Source organism: Heptranchias perlo, chromosome 22 (genome assembly GCF_035084215.1).
Source record: "Heptranchias perlo isolate sHepPer1 chromosome 22, sHepPer1.hap1, whole genome shotgun sequence".
Classification (NCBI taxonomy): Eukaryota; Metazoa; Chordata; class Chondrichthyes; order Hexanchiformes; family Hexanchidae; genus Heptranchias; species Heptranchias perlo.
Genome location: NC_090346.1, coordinates 7,214,667 through 7,228,946, shown reverse-complemented (window position 1 = coordinate 7,228,946; position 14,280 = coordinate 7,214,667). Strand labels below are relative to the sequence as shown.

Genomic DNA, 14,280 nt, shown 5'->3' with positions numbered 1-14,280 from the left:
CTGGCTGAGGGAAAAAAAGAATGCAGGCTCCAGAGCTGCAACAATTAACTCGAGGTTTGTGGTTCTGGCACATTGCAGTGTGAAATAGGTTAAGCCAGCACACATGTGGAAGCAAAGTATACTTGGAAGGAATTGTCAGATCCAACAGCGTTCTCTCATTTAATCTGTTGAAGTGGTCATTTGCAATGGAATAATGCCACAGCCCACTGATGCCAGAAAGATATAGCAGTCCATCTGACTACCCCCTGAGACCAACAAAATCTTTTCTCCATTATTACCACATTTAAAATTGGTGTCATTGAAATGTAGGTGAACTCCCCCAATGGCTCAATGGTTCAACGTTTTGTGTAGTGAGGTACTGAGGCACAGAGACTAGAAGAATGCGGGTTCAGTCTCTTGGCCGCGCTGAGTTAGCTGACCTCAGCCAAGGCAGTGATAGGGAAACGTAAAAAATCAGACCACGTTCCTATTCTCCATTGCTATTGAGGAACTGCTGCTTGACCATGCATGCATGTAGATATTGGGTCATTGTAGAATTGGATTTGGTTGTGATGCTTTCCATGGTGAAATACCTTGCCAATGTTCTTCGTCTATGCTCACATGTGAAGAATGGCCAATTGAGTGAGCTGCCAGAAATTTGCCGGCACCTATGAAATAGTACCCAACTAGAGTAGTAATCCATAGAAGAAGAATGAAGAAAATTAGAAAAATTAAAATCTCAGTTTTAGGCTTCTGCACATACTGTTGATTATATTTCTGATCTCACTCTGCCATTCAGGGGCTGGGGGTATTGCTACACTGTTTAATCTCCTCCTGCTCACTGGAGCCCTGTTCCGTTTCATCTTGTTGTAGAAGAACTTGCGATCATAGAACTGTGAGAGATAAGTTTATCAAATCCTGATCAGCCTGATATCAGAACAAGTATAGGCCTTTTTTTTAATTGAGTATTTTTGATATATTGTATGAAGATCTAATGAAACTACATGGTGAGCTGAAATTGTGATTGCTGATTTATATTCATCTCATATGACAGCATGCGTATATCCCTGATTGGCATTTTAAATTTGGCTTATGTAGGAAATTAGTCAAAGCACATACTGAAAAGCGAAGTACAAATATGTTGAAATCTAAGGCAAGTCATGGCATCACAGCTCGCACCCATGATATGCTCCTCCTGCACCCTGTGGGAAGTCATGGACACCACCAGTGTCCCTGGCGACCATGTATGCAGGAAGTGTGTCCAGCTGCAGCTACTGGCTAACCGCATTTCAGAGCTGGAGCTGCGGGTGGATTCGCTGTGGAGCATCTGTGATGCTGAGACTATCGTGGATAGCACGTTCAGTGAGGTGGTCACACTGCAGGTAAAGATTACGCAGGCAGAAAGGAAATGGGTGACCACCAGACAGAGTAAAAGGACTAGGCAGGTAGAGCAGGAGTCCCCTGGGGCCATCTCCCTCTCATACGGATATACCGCTTTGGATACTGTTGGGGGAGATGGCTTATCAGGGGAAAGCAGCAAGAGCCAAGTTTGTGGCACCACGGGTGGCTCAGCTGCACAGGAGGGGAGGAAGAAGAGTGGCAGGACTATAGTGATAGGGGATTCAATTGTAAGGGGAACAGATAGACGTTTCTGTGGCCGCAAACGTGACTACAGGATGGTATTTTGCCTCCCTGGTGCTAGGGTCAAGGATGTTGCGGAGCGGCAGGACATTCTGGAGGGGGAGGGTGAACAGCCAGTAGTCGTGGTCCATATCGGTACCAACGACATAGGTTAAAAAAAGGGATGAGGTCCTGCAAGGTGAATTTAAGGAGTTGGGAGATAAATTAAAAAGCAGGACTTCAAAGGTAGTGATCTCAGGATTACTACCAGTGCCACGTGCTAGTGAGTATAGGAACAGGAAAATAGACCGGATGAATGCGTGGCTGCAGGGATGGTGTAGGAGGGAGGGATTTAGATTCCTGGGACATTGGGACCGGTTCTGGGGAAGGTGGGACCTGTACAAGCGAGACGTGTTACACCCGAGCAGGACCGGGACCGATGTCCTCGCGGGTGTGTTTGCTAGTGCTGTTGGGGAAGGTTTAAACTAGAGTGGCAGGGGGATGGGAACCTGAGAGGGGAGTCAGAAGGGAGTACAGTTGAGAGCAGCAAGAGAGGGGAAGACCCAGGGGAAATTTACAGTACAAATAGTTGTTCAAGAACAAGTGAAAGGGGAAAGCGTAGAGCAGCGGAAAGAAAGTGTACTTTAGACACTACAGATAAAGTAAAAACTAGAAGGCGTAAGGCGATTAACCCAGCATCAAAGCTGAAGGTCAGGCTAGGGTGTGTGGCCCAACTAAGAGTTCTATGTACAAATGCACGGAGTATAAGGAATAAATTAAATGAACTACAGGTTCAAATTCAAATTGGAGGGTATGACATGATGGCTATCACTGAGACATGGCTGCAGGATGGTCAGGATTGGGAACTAAATATATACCAGGTTGTAAGGTCTACAGGAGAGACAGGGAAAATGGAAGAGGGGGAGGAGTAGCCTTAATGATTAGAGATGAAATCACTTCAGTGATAAAGGAGGATATAACGAGAGGTCAGCAGCCAACAGAGACCTTATCAGTTGAATTGAGAAATAGGAAAGGATCTAAGACTATAGTGGGAATTGTGTATAGGACCCCTGGCAGCAGCTCTGAAGTGCTAGATTGTATAAATGCAGAGATTGGACAACCGTGTAAGAAAGGCATAGTCGTCTTAATGGGGGACTTTAACCTTCACATAGATTGGGAAAATTAGCAACCGTCAGAAAGGTAGTGAATTTCTTGAGTGTGTCCAGGTAGTTTTCTACAGCAGTAAGTTCTAGAGGCAACAAGGGGGCAAGCCATACTAGATTTAGTAATGAGTAATGAATCAGATTTAGTTAACGGCTTAACTGTACGCAAACATCTATCCAATAGTGATCATAACATGATCGAGTTCAATGTAGTGTTTGAAAGGGAAAAAAGTGAGTCAGCTGCTAAGATTCTAGACTTGGGCAAAGCCGACTTCAATGGGATGAGACAGAGACTGTCCACAGTAAACTGGGCAAATCTGTTAATGGGTAAAACGACTGATGATCAGTGGGAAATGTTTAAAGAAACATTTAACGTGATACAGAATCGGTTTATACCCCTGAGGGGCAAGAACTCTACTTGCCAAAAAAAACAACCATGGACAACTAAAGAGGTAAGGGACAGTATAAGACATAAGGAAAGGGCATACAAAAAGGCAAAAAATGGCACAGATCCTAGCGAATGGGAAAGATACAAAGACCAACAAAGGATCACAAAACAGATAGTAAGAGCTACAAAAAGAGAGTATGAAAAGAAACTTGCAGGGGATATCAAAACCAATACAAAGAACGTTTATAGTTACATTAGGAAAAAGAGGGTGGTCAGGAGCAGTGTTGGCCCCTTAAAAACTGAAAGTGTGGATATTGTCATTGACAATGGGGAAATGGTGGACATGTTGAACAATTACTTTGCGTCAGTATTTACAGTAGAAAAAGAGGATAGCATGCTGGAAATCCCAAGAAAACTAATATTGAATCGGGGACAGGGACTCGATAAAATTAATATAAGTAAAGCAACAGTAATGAAGAAAATAATAGCACTAAAGAGTGACAAATCCCCAGGACCAGATGGTTTCCATCCCAGGGTTTTAAAGGAAGTAGGTGAGCACATTGCAGATGCCCTAACTATAATCTTTCAAAGTTCTCTCGATTCAGGAACTGTCCCTCTAGATTGGAAAATTGCACGTCACTCCGCTTTTTAAGAAAGGAGAGAGAGGGAAACCAGGGAATTATCGACCAGTTAGCCTAACATCAGTTGTGGGGAAAATGCTGGAGTCTATAATTAAGGATAGGGTGACTGAACACCTCGAGAATTTTCAGTTAATCAGAGAGCCAGCATGGATTTGTGAAAGGTAGGTCGTGCCTGACAAACCTGATTGAATGTTTTGAAGAGGTGACTAAAGTAGCGGACAGGGGAATGTCAATGGCTGTTATTTATATGGACTTCCAGAAGGCATTTGATAAGGTCCCACATAAGAGACTGTTAGCTAAGATAGAAGCCCATGGAATCGAGGGAAAAGTACGGACTTGGTTAGGAAGTTGGCTGAGCGAAAGGCGGCAGAGAGTAGGGATAATGGGTAGGTACTCACATTGGCAGGATGTGACTAGTGGAGTCCCGCAGGGATCTGTCTTGGGGCCTCAATTATTCACAATATTTATTAACGACTTAGATGGAGGCATAGAAAGTCTCATATCTAAGTTTGCCGATGACACAAAGATTGGTGGCATTGTAAGCAGTGTAGATGAGAATGTAAAATTACAAAGCGATATTGATAGATTAGGTGAATGGGCAAAACTGTGGAGAGCCAGACCTTTCAGGAGCGAGATTAGAAAACATTTCTACATACAAAGGGTGGTAGAAGTTTGGAACTCTCCTCCGCAAACGGCAATTGATACTAGCTCAATTGCTAAATTTAAATGTGAGATAGATAGCTTTTTGGCAATCAAAGGTATTAAGGGATATGGACCAAAGGCGGGTATATGGAGTTAGATCACAGATCAGCTGAATGGCCTACTCATGTTCCTATGTTCCTATAAGATGTTTGTGCTTTGCTTTTCAATTTTAAGTCAGTGTAAAAGATGATTGGAGTATACTCTAGGCCCTGCTGATTGTGAAAGCACTTTTTAATGTAGTGCGTTACTCAATAATTTGCTATGGACTTGCTTGAATTAAAGCTGGTCGCCCATGCAAAGTACATACAGTGAGTTCTTTTTTTCCAATTGCTCTCCTCCCCCAATACCTCACTTCTCCTGAAGGTGGTAACTTCTTTCCAGGTGAGTCCCAAGTACCCTTAAAAACCTGGACTTCACCATCTGCTTGTCTTCCTCCCCTGTCACTGATGTAGAGATGCCGGTGATGGACTGGAGTTGACAAATGTAAAGAATCTTACAACACCAGGTTATAGTCCAACAGTTTTATTTGAAAATCACAAGCTTTCGGAGATTATCTCCTTCGTCAGGTGAGTGAGTAGGTACTGGCATTAAAGAAAATACTTGCTTCCCTGATATGTAAAGGCACCACTTGGTGTGCTAAACCATACAGACCAAAAGGTTGCATGTTTGATGTCTGATCTGTGTTGTTAGTTGATCTCAGTCAGGATGACAATTGAGACACTAAAATTGGCCTTACCACCCTGGGTTAGGGAAAGGGAGAAATCAGCCAATTTTCCTGCTCCTGATCACGATACAGTGACTCCTGTAGGTTGCTTGTGTGTGGATGTTGAATGTGGATAGATCAGGCTTGGCTATGATATCCTCCATGGTTGAATAGACTGCAGGCACTCACTGTTTAGACTCTCACACGATTTGCTTGAGTTCCCAAAAGGAGCCATATCCTAGCAATAGTCAGTGTCTTCAGGAGAGGAGAAGGAAGAAAACTAGCAGAAAAGAAAATTCAAACAGTTGTTTGAAACTCTCTTCACTGCACATAGAGAGGCAAACAATAACTTGCATTTACATAGCACCTCTAATGTGGTAAAGCGCTCCAGCTGCTCAGCCTGGCATTAGCCATATTACTTTTCTTCCCTTGTTTCAAACTGGGTGCTGTAAAACTGTCCTGCAATATAAACCAGGCAGTTTGAACAACTGGGAGCTGACGCTGGAGACCTATGCCAGTACAAATGGACTACTTGATGCAGGATGAAAGAATAAGTTAAAATACCTTGCTCGTATTTCAAATCTGTACTTGTAAAGTATGTATAGATGTTAATTTAATCCTAAGATCATTTTGATTCAGTTGTAGAAATGAGCAGCACTACCTGAAGTTTCTTGATTTCAACTTGTGGTGAAAAGTGATAAATGGAAGTGTTACAAAGTAATGAATGCTTTAAATCAATGAAGGTACAGATTCTGTAGTGAAGAAGCTAATAATACAAAATAGTGTTCTATTATCTTTAAGCAAGCTGCAATGTTACTTTATTGACCAAAAAAGGGAGTGCAATCGATGGGATCTGATGTTTTGATGCAGTTTAAAACATTTTATTTGGTAACATTTATTCTAGGTAAGGCTTCTCAAAAAAAAAGCATGCCATATCTCAAAATGAGAATAATCATTCATAAAAATAAGGAACCCAGTTTGTTGAAATCTTACAACTCATCTGGCCAAACTCTCTACATTTCAAATTGCGATGTTTAAAACCGTAGTCCACTTTCTTCAAGCAATGGGAGATTCTGTGTAAAATGTACAAAAATCAGGCAAGTCTATATATCTTCCAGCAGTTGTTAGGCCTATCATTCATTCAGTTTACAACTGTAGACTTGACCTCCTCCCGAACCAATGCAAAAAAAAACTGCACAAAGTCATGGATGCATTTTAAGTGGAAAAACCATAACATGAGGTACGGTGACCCAATGTATTTTTTGTGGGACTCTATTTCTCCCCCCACTCCCCTCTTCTGGAGGTCCTGACTCACGCTGGTTCTGAGAGCAGTGACTGACCTCCTGTACTTCACACAAGTATCCATTCTTCAATTAAAAGCCTGAACTGTGTGGGCCATCGCAGCCAAGCTTGATCCTTCCTTCTGATGTCCACATACATGCACTTTTCAGCAGTGATCAAGAGTAGCAGGCTTTTTTTTTGTTCCCGTCCTCAGATTAGTGACCTTCAGGTTAATCGTAGGACCCATATTGCAATCTGATTTAGATCAGCTAGCTCTGCACGGACCAGGGTTCAAACCTGGAACCATCCTGGTTTGTATGATTACACAGTATTTACCCACTCAATTACCGGGGACCCACTACTTTCATTTTTTTTCCAGAATTTTATTTTGGAAAAATTATTTTGGAAATTAATAGAGAAATATATTGGATAACAATTTCTGGCTTCATTTAATAGTTGACTATTAAGTTGTTTTTTTTTTAAGAAAAAAAATTGTCTTCCTCATTTGTTCATCCATCACCAACAGTCCCCCAAATAGTGGAAATTATAGTGTTGCAGACCTCTTAATTCTTTTACATCTTTGCTTTTGCCAAGCAAGTTGGGATCCCCCCTGCATCAAAGGCCTTGTTCTGAAATTGCACCTTCGGATTCCTGCTGTCATCATTCTGGTCCACACCAGAAGATGTCTTTAAAGCTGCGTTTTACTCGGTCAGTATTCCAGTTCAGCCACCACTCTGATTCCTATCCTATAGTTGTAACCTACAGTTTGTTGGAAGTTGACAACTATTTTGAAAAGAGCTGCAGGGCCCAAATGATAAAAACTGAGTTTGTTTGATTTCAGTGTAAATCCTCTCACTAAAGCTGTTTTTCAGCGAGGATCAAATCATCTTGTTTTGAATCCCAGCTCCAATCTCGCCCCTTCAAACCTATAGCAGCCAGTAATTTACCACCATATTGCGTGTCAACTGGATCTGTGCAATGGCATAATGTAAAAACTAAGTGCCTTGGATTCAATTCAGGCCATCGCATTGCAGATAGTATAAACAGGGTATCTTGATGGGAGAACTAAAGATTAATGTTATTCAGTTGTCAATCAAAGTTGAGAGCATCTTCCAACAAAATTGTCTTAGGGTTATGGTGGAGTCAGTACCACTTTAGAGGAAGAAAATGCAGATAAGACCAGAACAGCAGTCTTGAGTAGATTAAAACAGCTGAAAGCAGTTTCTGCGAAATCCGCTGCACAGCATGACTCAGTTTCCTTGAAGAGAAGATTTTTTTTTAGCTTTTTCTCTTTTTACCCCCCCCCCCCCAAACCCTCCTCCAGCTTGGATCCAACCCTCTGTACTTTCAATGAAATTAGGCCAGGGAGTAACTGCTGGTGGATGTGGTTTTTTGCAGGCATTCTGCAGCTGTGACCTGGTAACACTTTCTTCCCCCTCTAAATGCTTTCCGCTGCAGTGCTTTACCTCAGGAAGAGAGACAAGTGTGTGCTAAACGCGTGCCCTGAATGCTTTATTACCCAGGAGGCTGCAGGAGACTTCCTGCAGCATTTGTTCAGTCTGGCAAGCTGTGACAGCATTGTTAAGCTAACTCTTTGAGGGTCAGACTGGCATTTTTGCGGCATTATGTATCCAGTAAAACAAGGATTTACTTATTATCTTCAAAGTGTCACGCCGGATGGCGCAGGCACAATTGAGGAACATTGGAGTTAATAACAGTGACACTTTTTCCCTCTTCACAATTTTTTTTGAAAGCATTGATCACAAAGTACTAGATGAGCTCAACTTTCCCTTTAACTGCACTTACTGAGTTCTGAAAATTCAACAGGAATGCTTCAGAAGTCCAGAGAATAATGCAGATTGCTTGACACTATAGTTTTCTCCCTCATCACCAGTGATCCATTGAGTAAACTATCTGAAAACCTACATCTGTAGAGAGTTATCATATTGATGTTTCCACTTGTGGGGGAGTCCAAAGCTAGGGGGTATAAATATAAGATAGTCACTAATAATTCCAATAGCGAATTCAGGAGAAACTTCTCTACTCAGAGAGTGGTTGGAATGTGGAACTCCCTACCACAAGGAGTGGTTGAGGCGAATAGCATAGTTGCATTTATGGGGAAGCTAGATAAGTACATGAGGGAGAAAGAAATAGAAGGATATCTTGATAGGGTGAGAAGTAAGATGGGAGGGAGCTCATGTGGAGCATAAACACCAACATAGACCTATTGGGCCAAATGGCTTGTTTCTGTGTTGTAAAATTCTGTGTAATTCTATGTTTATTTAAAAGGTCATCTGTGAAGCAGTAATGGTTTTTATGTGATTCCTTTCTCCCTAGCCATCTCCACACACAAAAATGTGTGTACATAAGACTGTGTCCTTGGATCGTGGGGAAGAGAGGAATTTGTTTGAATTCCCATCTTCTCCGTCTCCCCCGGTCCCCATTAAGGAAATTTCTGAGAAGCACTGTTTTAAAAAGAATACTCTTGATTTAGAAAAAAACTGTGTGTGTGAATTTCACTTACAAGCTAATGCAAAATGTCTTTCTTCAAAATGGAGAGAGGCAGACGTGGAACTCTGTGCATCATCAGACTGTGATGTATTTCAAACAGGATGAAGCAAAGATTGAAGTTCATTGCATTGTATAAAGACTTCAAAAGTCCTTGTACAATTATCGAGCATCTGCACAAAAAAATGTCAAGGACTGCATTGTTTAACCCAGGAGATAACATTCAGGGAGTCTGACTTTTTCACTCCATATTTGGGCAACATGCAACCAGTTTCAATTGTACCTGATATTCCTGAACACTGTAGAAAATTACACATGGGAAATTAACCACCAACTGCCACAAATAAATGTGTAAGACTGGAATTATTTACTGTTTTTTATTGATAACTGTGGCATAAAAAATCATGCAGAACACTGTGCAGGCTAGTTTTTGTATTGCTTGTGCATTTGTTTTAAAAAAAAGAAAGAACTTGCATTTATATAGCGACTTTCGTGATCTCAGAATATCCCAAAGCGCTTCACAGCTTTGAAGTACTTTGTCTGACACCTTAGTGAGCAAGCTTATTGGGTGTTGATATTTATTCACTAAGTTTGTTAGCTTAGTGAATAAATATCACACCTAATATGTGTAAACCTGTTTGTGTGGATTAGACATAAAAGTGGTCGCCCAAAGCTCCATTGCCAACTTTGGGGGCAAACGCATTACATGGTGTGAAACTGAGCCACCTCACGCAGGAATGTTCCAGTTCCAACTCCTAGTCTGTGCTCAATTCACTGATCTCTGCATGGCTGATGGTGGAGGCAATACAAACAGCTTTAGTCTCCCTGGGCTAGCGAATCAAAGGGAACAGATTGCTCAGGATTTCCTGCTCCTGATTACTATTTAGTGTCCCCTGCTGGAAGTGAACGTTAAATGAGTTTGGAGGATTGGGCTCAGCTGTGTTCGGGCGTACCAGCAGTTGCTGTCTTGGTTCACATATAGAAGAGCTGAATTTCAAAGCCCTGGTGTATTATAAATACCTAGTTCATGTGCATGTATTAATAGATTTACACTGGTGCTGCACGATCCATGAATATTTCAGATACAGGATGTGTGCGTTCTTTTCAATGCTTTTTAATTTTTCTGTTTCAACTTATTGGCGTGTGAATGTGCAAGGTGTATAATCTCGGATGAAAATCCGTATTGTTTAAAACAATCTTTCATAAAAGTGATATTTGTGAATGGTGGAAATGAGACACTCAGCTGGTTCTACTTTGCTCTTTTTTTAAAATTTGAATTTCTCTTACAGCCCATTGCATGCTCTTTGCTTATACCGGAGTAGCCATCAGAGGGAGACAGCGGCACAGGGAATGGCTTACAGTCACACCCACAACTGCTACAAACAGCCGCTGTGCTCTAGCAGACTTCATTAACAGATTGAGGGAGTACAAAATACTGCAAGACAATCCTAGAGATAGATAACAAGTAATTCGCAAAATGCTATCATTGTATAAAGCACCGTCTGTTAAATTTGCACACAGTATATCTGTTCAGTTTGAGGTGCATTTCCAGTCAGAACTTATTCCATTGAGTTCGGCATTTGGTGCAGGATCATTTAAGTAAATAAGCAATAAATAAGACATGACATAAATTCAAACTGTGGATAATTCACTTAAGCCTAACCTGAAAGCTATACACTGCATTGTCGGACTCAGTAATAAGAATGCAGTGATATAATTTGTCATGAAAAGCAAATTTCATGTATAATAAGAAACCAAGATGGCTGCTTAATCCTTTGAGAAGGGTGGTTATGGTATCGTTTGATGCTGTCCTGATCACTTGCTGGCTCCTGGTTTGAAGCATACATTGTTTTACTAAGTAGTAAAGTGAAATATAATCGTCAGCTAAACTGTGTGACACCAGTGACATCAGTGTGCAGCCTTAATGGTGTGAGATCATTGTTCTGAATATTAATGTAATTTAATGTGTGATAGATATCTTGGTTTCAGTTTGAGTTTTTCTGCAACATTTATGATAAATCTTGGTAAAATTCTTCTGAACTAGTTTCAGTATTGTTTTGGATAATGAGACATCAGATACATTTGCACAACCCTGTATGTAGACAACATGGCATCACCACTATGAAGCTGCCACTATTATTAACAATGAATAGCTAGTAATCACTATAAACATCCATGAATGGCAAATAATAGCTTTATTTAGAAAGAAAGGTCCAATTTTAATTCTTTAGATTAAATGGATCTGCAAAAAATATTTTATGCAAGGTAGAATTTGTTATAAAGGAACCATAGGCCATAAGGTAGTCAAGTAAAAAATCTTCTCCTGGACAGCACTGAAATGATTCAAGTTGCATTCTTCTTGCAATACATAAAAATGGAGTTAGAATTCGCCCACTCCTATTTTGACGGTCCTTTCAACCATTACATTGTTTTTTTTATACAGAGCTTTATAATTTTACAGACCTGTGATTTGTAAATGTCAAGGAACCAACAATGTGGTCCGCAGCGAGGGCTACCATGAAGCTTGCGATTCTTTGGGGGGGGGCGGTGGTGGGTCTTACTGTTTTCATGTGCATTCTGAGTATTTCAGATTCAGGCATATTGTCTCTGATTAAAGCTGTTTTTTTTTCTGTGTATTGTGCCATTTGAGATCTAGATAAGACAGGATGAGTTCCATCTCTGCATGCCTAGAATGGCAATTGGGTGACGGCGCAACATTCCAGTTAAGCACATTATCTGCTCTTATCCCCATTTGCTTTCAAAATGTTTAAATTCCGATTTTGTTTTGGATTAAGATGAGCTGTACATGTGAGCTTTTTTTTTAAAAAAAAAAGCCTGTGCCATCCCGCTGGCTCTTCATGCCGCGGGTGCAATTGTTCAATCAGCTGGGAGACGTCGTCATGGAAACGACATCCATATGATGTCGGGAATAGTGCTGACGCACCAGCAGCCAGCTTTTGATCGTCTGGCAGATCAATGAAAGTTAGACATTAAATGCCATAGTTAAAAAGGATCAGCTATTAAATCAGTTTCCTGCCTCACGTATTAAATTCTCGTTATTCCGTTGCTTTTCGGTTGGCACAATAGTTGATATTCAGACGAATGACGGGTGTAGTGTCAGATTTTGCTGCAGCGGTGACCCTGCGTTTCCATACATTTTTCATTAATATTTCACAGTAGGATGGCTTTCAAAACAAACTCTCCTGGCAAGGCATTCAGTTGCACAGCAGTTCAGATCCTCGTTCATTTGTGGTTAGTACCTCGACTGTTCTTGCTTGTGGTGCCAGATGGGTTCTGGTTGCACTTCTGGTCAGTTTACAAAAAGCCCGCTTTTTAAAACATAGGTTTTAGGGCACATAGGCAGGTTGGTCTGTACAATGTTGTGAAAGAACAGAATGATATTAGACAATGCATTATATAGGCTAAGCAATCCAGCTATCAATCTGGTACTGTGGCTGAGCCACCCTGCACTGGAATAAAGCTACCATATTGTGCTGGTATGCTTAATTTTTGTATCATACTATTAGGGAGTGCCACATTTTGATTCTGGATTTTAGCCACATATTGGAGGTATCCAACCAGAAATGTTGTAAGATTAGTCACACTTGAGTTTTGCCCATTTTTGGCGAGATAGTATGTTGGGTACTGAAACATTTCCTCTTCACTTGTAGCAGGGTACTTTCTGTTCGCTTAGCAGGAAGCAACTTTGAAGTAATGGGGGAATTTGGCAGCTTGATTACCCATAACATCAGCTAATAGAAGCTGAATCGAAAACAGCTTTGGAGGAGGGGGAATTCATGCTGAAAAAGGTACAATTGTGAGAAAATCTATGAAATAAATTTTAGCGAAAAACTGACCATAGCCTCACCATATATATTCTTTAACATCCCTCTGCACTTGACGTTCTTGGAGAAAGCGCTGATAAAGGGATGGGGCTTTGCTGAGATTTACTGAACTGACTAGGAACACACAGCTGTCTCGCTCGGCAGGCAGCCTAACTTGCACACTAAAAAAAATGTAGTTTCTGTTAGATTATTGACTCTTTGATCCTGGGTCATGGGCAGATGCTGAACAAAAGATGCAACTCTGTTCTCCAACAAACTGCATGCTTGGGAAGAGCACAATCCCTGAATCTGCATCTTTATCCTGAGGCATTCATAAACTGCAGAGTACAAGATTACTGCTAAACCAAGGCAATTAGGTATGTCACATTATGTGCTTTTACTTCGGGCGACATTGCCTGAGGTGTTGGGAGTTTTCAAATAAAAAGACAACCATTTGACTTTCCTGTCGGGAGGAGGTTCCAAGAGGCACATATGCAGCAGTGAAGCAGGAATAATCCTCATGGGAAGAATGCTTTTGCCTCAACTTATAACTTAATTTTTTAGGTGTATGTACTAAAATACATGAGGAAACAACATAGCTACTCAAAGGACTTGGAAAAAAAATGGGTGATTGGTCAGTTTAGTTGCTCTTACTGGTTCATGGTAGCTCTGAAAAAAAGTTGAGTGATTTGGTTGGTTTTGTGGTGTTGGTAGCTTTTCCTATCTGTTTAACGAGTGGAACTAATTTTTAATTGATTTGCATTTAGTCAGCGGGATATTTGAGACAATCAGCATAACTAATACAATTTTTTTTCTCCCTACGGTCACCTTTGAGATATGATACTATAGATGTGTGCTAGTAGCAAGACTTATACAGGTCATTTTCAGGGTGCTATCAACACTCAGTTCACTTTAAGTTGGCATATATCCCATGAAAGGGAGAATAAAATGTTTCATTTTATAGCATTTCACTGCTGGTCTTACTCGTCCATTCTTAAAAACCATGGTGTATTGTAATCTGCATTGTTTTTCCCGTTCCTCTCCAGATGGTGTTGCCTCATCCTAGGGTGGTGAGTTCTATGGCTACTGTTTGTCAATATGTATCTCAATTCTTCTTTAAATGTGAGCCTGGACAATGAGTGTTGGCTGTTTAATAGTGGGGACATCACAGCCAAACTTAATCTTGTCCTTGCGAGACATCCCGTTGGCACACATTCCAGCATCATTAGATAGTGAGGATCACTAGGTTACTTTTACCCACCCCCCCCCCCCCCCCAAAATGCTGAGTCCAGTTGTTGCACTCTGTTGTCCCAGCAGAGATCAGCACAGACTGAAGAGTGAAATTGGAGCCTTCCTGTCTTGTGTGGGTTAGTTCCACAATGGTTGGCGCACCTATTAAATGACCCATTGGGGAAGCCTGTAGTGTGTAATGTCAAATATTTCAGATTAAAGTGAGATTTAAATATTGCTT

General features: G+C 41.0%; 1 protein-coding gene across 3 annotated transcripts in view; it reads left to right on the top strand.

Moving 5' to 3' along the window:
- rnf216 (ring finger protein 216) overlaps positions 1 to 14,280 on the top strand; it is a 192,235-nt gene that overhangs the window by 106,484 nt on the left and 71,471 nt on the right. The window lies entirely within an intron of this gene.